This window comes from Mytilus trossulus, unplaced genomic scaffold (assembly GCF_036588685.1).
Source record: "Mytilus trossulus isolate FHL-02 unplaced genomic scaffold, PNRI_Mtr1.1.1.hap1 h1tg000187l__unscaffolded, whole genome shotgun sequence".
In the NCBI taxonomy this organism is placed as follows: domain Eukaryota; kingdom Metazoa; phylum Mollusca; class Bivalvia; order Mytilida; family Mytilidae; genus Mytilus; species Mytilus trossulus.
Window position 1 is genome coordinate 679,072 of NW_026963309.1, and position 9,266 is coordinate 688,337.

Sequence of the window (9,266 nt, forward strand, 5' to 3'; positions counted from 1 at the left end):
TGAATCGTGTTATGAAACCTGCTCTCTTCAAGATGGCAAACAAAATCAAAGAATTTAAAGATCTGAACGAAATACATGTTTCTTTTTCAAAAATTAAAAGAACTTCTACGGGAATTGTTATGGATGTTCAATTAATGTCTTCAGTACAAATAGGTCAAATAAAAAGTCTTAGATCGTGGTGTGTAGATAACTTTTATAATAGTGATGCAAAATTGAAATTCCACATTTCTTTTGGATACTTGTACAAAAAAGTTGAAGAAGACCTCACTCAACCAATATATAAACTTGAAGAATGGATAAAAGAAAACATTCCAGTAATAGTGGTCAGGCGACCTTCACCAACTATTTTTCTGTCTATGGAGAACTTCCACTCGGCAATCCTCGGGTAATTCCGCTACTCATCAGACGGAGGAACAGAATTGGACGAGTTTGGACGAGTGATCGAGGACACTTCGTTACGTTTGCATAATCTAATGATCATTTAAAATAGAGGACAGGGGATCCATTAATTAATGTGTATATATATATATATATTGCGAAAGCAAATTTACAGATTTAACATTGTTGGGTTGATGTTTAGACGAGTTGTATATATATATATATATATATTCATAAGTACGTCTGAGTCAGTGACAACCCTACAACAGATGTATCCATCGGATCGCCATCAATGATGGTGATACATGGCTGTGTACATAATGTATATACAACTCGTCTAAACATCAACCCAACAATGTTAGATCTGTAAATTTGCTTTCGCAAATTTTTGGTTCTTCCCTCGCCGGGATTCGAACCCATGCTACTGTGATATCGTGACACCAAATCGCCTGCACTGCAGCCGTCCCGCTAGACCACACGACCACCTGGGCTCTCAAAAAAAGAGCTTTCGGTGGCCATATGTTACCTTTCCACGTCAGTTTTAATCTAGCGGCGTACTACAGTACATGATATATAAAGCATGAAGATGTTATTGTTACAGATCAGCTAAATTATCTATAGTAAAGGATCCTACAAATTAATGTAAGATACAGTCACAGAAAATAATTATATTCATAAGTACGTCTGAGTCAGTGACAACCCTACAACAGATGTATCCATCGGATCGCCATCAATGATGGTGATACATGGCTGTGTACATAATGTATATACAACTCGTCTAAACATCAACCCAACAATGTTAGATCTGTAAATTTGCTTTCGCAAATTTTTGGTTCTTCCCTCGCCGGGATTCGAACCCATGCTACTGTGATATCGTGACACCAAAACATCTGTTGTAGGGTTGTCACTGACTCAGACGTACTTATGAATATAATTATTTTCTGTGACTGTATCTTACATTAATTTGTAGGATCCTTTACTATAGATAATTTAGCTGATCTGTAACAATAACATCTTCATGCCTTATATATCATGTACTGTAGTACGCCGCTAGATTAAAACTGACGTGGAAAGGTAACATATGGCCACCGAAAGCTCTTTTTTTGAGAGCCCAGGTGGTCGTGTGGTCTAGCGGGACGGCTGCAGTGCAGGCGATTTGGTGTCACGATATCACAGTAGCATGGGTTCGAATCCCGGCGAGGGAAGAACCAAAAATTTGCGAAAGCAAATTTACAGATCTAACATTGTTGGGTTGATGTTTAGACGAGTTGTATATATATATATATATATATAGAGTTACTAAGTTATTGTCTTTATTTGTTTTTGTCAGTGTTGTTATATGTCACAAACTGTAAAGTTTATATGACAATAAAACTTTATTTTGATTTAATAATAGGTATTGCAGCGCATCGAGGAAATGCTACATTAGATATTCGAATTCAGAGTCTTTAAAGTTTAAACTAAGGCACTGGGCTTTTATTTTTGTTTTGTTCAAGAAAGGATGTGGGATTTTTTTCAGAAAAGAATCCATCATCAATGAAAAACATGTTTTTAACATTTACATAAAAATATTATAAAGTAAGTATCAGGTAGATATGAAAAAACGATACGCATCTGACCCTTGTCTTTGTGAAAAGGTGGGATTTCATTTTAGTCTGAGTATATAGAACCAATTAAACACATATAATTATATATCGCGGTCAGTTGTTATCAAAATTTATAGTAAGTAATAATTCCCTAGGTATAAGAGTACTAGGTGTATTTACATGAACATACAAAGACTAGCTGACTTTGCGGTATACTTAGCCTTAGCCTTTATTAACCTTTGAGAAATTAATCATACCACATCTTCTTATTTTTATATCGTCCTGACCATATGTTTATTGTATGTTCTTATGTTAAGCTAGGTTCCCACTGCCGATCAGATCAACTCGATCAAGCCCGATCAAGACAAATTACGTGATCAGGAGACTGGTCTGAATCAATCGACAAGCATGCTTGGGATAGTCTACCCTACTCGTCATCGAACTGACTATCTACCCGAGAGTTTTTGACATGTCAAAAACAATCGAGTAAGGACCGAGAAGCAAGTCACTCGAGAAGAGATCGAGAATTCGTCGAGTAGCGGTCGAATTGATCGGAGAAGGATCGTGACACTGTATAGATCGAGTTAGGTCGGAATACAACAAAATTTACGATCAGTACTCGATCATTTCGACCTTTGCTCGACTAATGTTCGATCATTTCCAGATTAACTCGACCAATGTCCGATCGCTTCAAGATCACTGCGACTTCTATATTTATTTTATCCCAGACCAACTCGACCAATACCCGATCCCTTCGCAACAACATTCGACCACTCTTCGATCTCTACTCGCCCATACACGAGAACACATGACTGCTACACGATTCTCTAAACGTTTGTGCAGATCTGATTAACTCTCATAACTCTGTCTCCACAAAAATATATTGGCAACATCATATTTAACTGTACAAAAAAAACCTATGTACAGTACGTGTCTTTACTTTTGCAAGGAGAGGTAACATTTTAAAAGAGAGGCAAAAGACACCAACGGAACCATCAAACTCAAAGGTCGAAAACAACGTGACACAGCCATAGCAAAAAACGAAAACCGACGAGAAGACAAACAGTAGTTCACATAACATGGAAAACTAAAAACTTAGCAACACATAACCCAACAAAAACCTGGGATGAACTCAGTTGTTCCGGAAGGGAAGAATATTCTGCAATGTTGGCACCGGTTGATTTTTCAAATATGAAAGTAATTGTGCAATAATATTCATTATTAGACTGCTGACGACTAAGTTATCTTTCGAAGTTGGTTTATAAGAACATCGATCAAGATTATATTTACCTGATTTATAGGCTATTTTCTGTTTTGTCTGTCCGTATTTTTCGTTTGTCCAGAAATGTTTGTACTAGTATAAACAAACAAGATGTAGTACAATTGCCAACGAGACAGTTCTTAACAGAACACCAAAATGACATAGAAATGATTAATAACAACTATAGGTCAAATAACTGTCATTTTTTTTCTCATTCGAACCTTTTTTACGTTATTTCACACAAGAAGGAGACACATTTTATTTTTATTTGGAGCGAATTTCGTTCTTACACAAATGATACAAACAGTTCAGCGTGCACACGTTTTGGTAATTTGTTTCTAACATACTTTTGCAAAGTTTGCATAAACTTTGACAAACTATACACTCGCTGCTAATTCTTCTTCTGTTTGTCGTTTTGCTAGTTCAAACGATGCATTTCTTTCTAACTTTAACATAACATCAATTATCTAAACGTGTTCTTGCTTGTCATAACTCAAAATATTGTCTAAAATTCCTAAAAAAAGACCAATACACTATGAGGAAGCTTTTGTAAGCATTGTGTTCCTCTTTGTTAAGTTAATGCAAGTCTCTCATACTGCCCACATGTGGTCGGCGTGTCAGTCACTGCCTCACTTAGATTTCTCGGCGCCCGTTGCTGTCTTCACCTGCTTGTTTGTCTTCTTTTCACTCTCCAAGCCCCGTTACAGCCATTTTCGTGTCTCTCTGAGCTCTTACAACCTCGCCCACAAATCCAATTGCTTTATTTCTATATAGATATTTTAAATTTATGATTTTATTCGGACCTTCTACTGAATATAACCATGTATACGAAATGGCAAAAAAAACCAAAGGACAATAGAGCTACGTTTTCGCAGATAACCCCAGCTAGGATATTAACATTATAAAGTGTCATTACTCAAGAACGGCCACCCAAATTTGCATTTGAACTGTGTTTTATGGAAATAAGCATAGTGTATACGGCGTTTCATAAAACTTGGTTGAGGCAATATAAAATTAGAGAACGGAAACTAATATTGTTGGGACGTAGTCACATACGTACGGACGGACAAGGGTAACACGTAATGCCCACTCCAAAGCGACGGGGAATAAAAGTTTCGGACGTTTTTATACTTAAATTGTGCATACCCGATTATCCCTACTACCCATATACGATCAGGTCGATCTGGTCTGGTCAAGATCAGACTAAGATGGTGAAAACATTAATTTGGTCTAGCTAGTCGAGTTAAGATCGTGTAAATATTGTGAATTGATCGGAATTATCGAATAAGTATTCATTTTGTTGTCGGGATTGAGTCCTGATGGGGTCGTGAATTGTCGAGTTAAGCTCGCGTACAGTCGGATGACGGTCGGGTAGAAGTCGTAAACAGGCTCGATCAAGAATTTGGTTGAGTTTGGTTGTGGAAATTTAGACAATCGGGTCATCGAGTTGATCTGATCGGCACTGTGAACCTAGCTTCACACCACTGTTCTAGGTTAGGAACAACAAAAATCTTACTGCAAAACAGGCTTTGATAGAAATGCTTGCTTCCACTTGAAATGTTGTATGCGATATTTAACAGTTTTGTGAATGGCTGTGAAATAAAAAAAAATGTCTGCATCTTTGCATATTTACATTTTCATAGATTAAATTTTTTCGTTCAGTGTTATATGTTAACTTTGTTATATTATACGACAATTTTCAAGCTTACAAACAATGTAAGCAAATTTTACAAATGACAACGATATGGCTAAAATAAAAAAACAAACACACAAAGAATGGAACACGGAATATAACAACGAAAACTTAAGACTCAGCAATACGAACCTCATCAGAAACTGTGGGTGATCTCAGTTGCTCCGCAGGGGTAAGCAGATCCTGTTCCATATGTGGCACCCGTCGTGTTGCTCATTAACGTACAAACCGGTAACAAGCCTAGTTCGATAGGGTCGCTACGTGATTTTCTCGATGTGTTGAAGACCAATTTATATATATATATATATGGCATTTGTTTTTTCCCTGCTCTTAAGTTGACTAGGTTGTCGTTATGTAGACATATTCCCCGTTTCCATTCTCAATTTTATTAACTTCTCTATTGAATTAAGAATCTTCCCTTTCCGAGATGCACATTTGTCACAGAGTTTTGAAAAGATTGGTTTTGTTATATTTTTATGCGGATTATTCAACAAAGTTAATCGTGTAACTGTCCAAAGGGGAAAAAGTTGAAATGTAGATATTTACTGCACACGACTCACAAAACCCTCAATATTTTCTATAACGAACTGCATGTCGGCATGACTTGCGACAATTAATTCCAAATCATTTTCACAAAAAATCGATAGAAGACATTCACAAAATGGCAAAAAGTGCGGATCGAACTATTTAGATAAAAAGGGGCTGGGTGTTTTAACCCTCGGAACACCATAAAACGTTTTCGTTAAATTTTTTTTTTATATAAATGAGTCCGTTAGTTTTCTCGTTTGAATTGTTTTACATTGTCTTATCGGGGCCTTTAAAGCTGACTATGCGGTATGGGCTTTGCACATTGTTTAAGGCCGCGTACGGTGACCTATAGTTGTAGATGTCTGTGTCCTTTTGGTCTCTCGTTGACAGTTGTCTCATTGGCAATCATACCACATCTTCTTTTTTATACTTATCAAAAAAAAGGTTCCATCCCCTAAAACACAAACCCTTTCCTCCAAGGCAAAGAACATAACATTCAAACCACTGAATTCACTACTTCATTATATTTGCAATGCATAAAACTGAGGAAAACACGTTAGCAGTGGTGTATCCGTGGGTTTAGAGTGTGTACGCTACCCTGCAGTCCATCCAAATTTTTAGGATATTTCAAGCATTAAATCGTCTAATTTGATGTTCGGATTGCTACTCTCGGTATTAATATTCAATTTTCAGCTATTGCACCCCTTTTAAAGCTTCCAAGACGCGACGGTCATAAATATAAAGAAGATATGGTATGATTGCCAATGAGACAACTGTCAACAAGAGACCAAAATGACACAGATAAAAACAACTATGGGTCACCGTACGGCCTTCAACAATGAGCAACGCCCATACCGCATAGTCAGTTATAAAAGGTCCCGAAATGACAATGTAAAACAATTCAAACGAGAAAAAGAACGAAAAACAAATATGTAACACATAAACAAACGAAAACCACTGAATTGCAGGCTCGTGAGTTCCACATCGGACAAGATAACTTGTAAAGACCGATCGTCCATACATTACGTATTTATTCCATTGTGGTTATAACATAAAATATAATGAAAATATTTGTTATTCATCTATGGTAACCAAAATTAGCTTGATTTTTATTTGTTGGTCAAAAGGAGGACGATTATGGTCGAAAAAAACTAGCTTATGTTGCCAGATACTAGTGTGGTGAGGGTCTGGATAGGGTTCTTAATAACTGTATTCTTGATTATATAGACCATTTATGTCATTTCTTTAATATAAAATTGAGAATGGAAATGGGGAATGTGTCAAAGAGACAACAACCCGACCAAAATAAAAAAACACAACAGCAGTATGTTTGTTTTGCCGTAGCGAAGTGGGCATACGATATAGTTACAGGTGAGGGTATTGACGTTGTTAACATAAAATTTTCTGAATGTATGACAACTAGGCCCGCAGCGAAATCGCTTCACTCAAACACTCTCACTTATCCTACAACTTGAATCATTTTATCAAACTCGCAGCATTAAAAAAAAGAAAAGAAGAAAAACATATAACAAACTCGAAGAAATGTGTTTAATCATTTATATTATTTTTCATTTCCCTAATTAGTAAATTCCTCCATTCTCTGAGCACCTGTGCCACACATAGAAATAAAAATACTACAAACTCGCACCGCTGAAGAAAGTTAAATCACTTGAGAGCACTGAAAAATGTATTAATCATCAGTGTTCTAGGTTGTCTTCTTCTCCATTTCTCTGCTATGTGAAATTTCCTCCGCTCTATGACCACATGTAAAAGAGCAAGACAGTATTAATTTATGTATAATTGTCATTTTGTTTAGTTTCTTATGTTACTTTTCTAAAAATGGACTCTGACTTCTTTTGAACTCAGTTTTACTGTGCGTATTGTTGTGTTTATTCTTCTACATTGGCTATAGATCTAGAGGTATTATGGGAGGATTGAGATCTCCAAAAACATGTTTAACATGTTTAAACCAGCCGCATTTTTAGGCCTGTCCAATATCAAGAGTCTATGGCCTTTGTTGGTATTGTATGATTTTTGAAGTTTAGATTCTTGTGTATATTTTGGATTTTAGTATGACGCCTATTTTCACGTAACTAGGGTAAATTTCTTTTATATTATATATGTGTCAGCTGAAGGACGCCTACGGGTGCGGGAGTTTTCTCGCTACTGTAACTGTTACAAAGAAGACCCATTGGTGGCCTTAATTTGGCTGTTGTCTGCTCTATGGTCGGGTTGTTGTCGCTTTGACACATTAACCATTTCCATTCTCAATTTTATTAAACAATTATATAGAAAAATTGTCACTTATTCCACGGCTGTGGTTATGTTATATATATATTATACATGTTTATATCCTGAGTTTATATCTTAGTTATAACAACGAATTTACAGGTTATCTCCCTTACTACACAACACTGAAAATGTTTTAAATCAGTAGAACTAAAATGTAAACAGTGTGTACTAGAAATTAGTATTATACATCTTGTTTTGAAAACAGATTCATATCATATCTCTAACTTAATTATTACTGCTTCTATAAATTTAAATTTGGTACATGTAATATTAAAACTAAATTGATCTTCAACTTCTAAATTACACGGTTTACAAATCTCATCTACTGGCAGTTTCAGTTATCGACCTCTTTCAATGTATCAATTTTACTTATTCTTATTTTACCAAATGTTGTAATGGTTTTTTTTTCAATATTTGCGAATAATAAAATTGAGAATGGAAATGGGGAATGTGTCAAAGAGACAACAACCCGACCATAGAAAAAACAATAGCATAATGATAATGAACGCCATGCTAAACTCCAAATTGTACACAAGAAACTAAAATTAAAATAATACAAGACTAACAAAGTTCAGAGGCTCCTGACTTGGGACAGGCGCAAAAATGCGAATAAATATGTTTCTAGGCAAAATTTGTTTTAAAATTGCAATGTGTTCTCAGCTTATTACCGCCTGCCCTTTTGTCATCATCACAAAGTAACCCTTCCCAATAATTTATCAATCTTTCCTCTTGTGTTTTAACAATAGATGAATTTAAATAAGACTGGTACCTTGATTTTCCCGGACATGTCCCGGATTTTTAAGAATCTTTTAGTCTAATAAATATATAGTTTTTAAAACATTGTCTTTAAAAAAAAAAAAAAAATATTCGGGTAAAGTTGACTTTAGATGAATAATAAAATTTTGTTGGTGTTTTTTTGTCTTGTTTAAAGGTCTATATCATTAGCTTTCAAAGTTTTGAATTTTCAGCATTTCTAAGGAAAAAAAAATGAAAAGCGTTTTGGACTCATAAAATAATAAACGTTATTATTTAGATGTTCGAAGAATGTACAATCTATCTTAAATCATTTTTTTCTCATATGAAAATGATAATTGTTTGAAATAAAGCTTCTGGATACTGTATTGACTCACCGTCAACCAACTGTAGTATATTTCATTGCTTGAATGCATAAGCTCGTGTGCTGAACATAGGTATTCCCTTTTGTCCAATACGGTTTCATAACGTACTTTCCCTTTATTGTCATTATACATTCCTTCTGTGCTTTTTAATTTTTTATCATAAGTTATATTTATACGATATCGTAGCTTTATTGAATGAACGAGATCTATTACAGTTCGCTTTTTACGTTACTATAACAATCTTTTCACTAGAATTCAATTGTCTTATTTGCATAGCAATTGAACTTTTGGAGAGACAAATATAAAGTATTTTGCTACCTGATGTGTTTAGTAGAAATTTTCCACAGCTGCGATAGATCCTTACTCGTTCGTCTTCTTCAATCAAGAATTTGTTGTTTTTCACAAAGCTG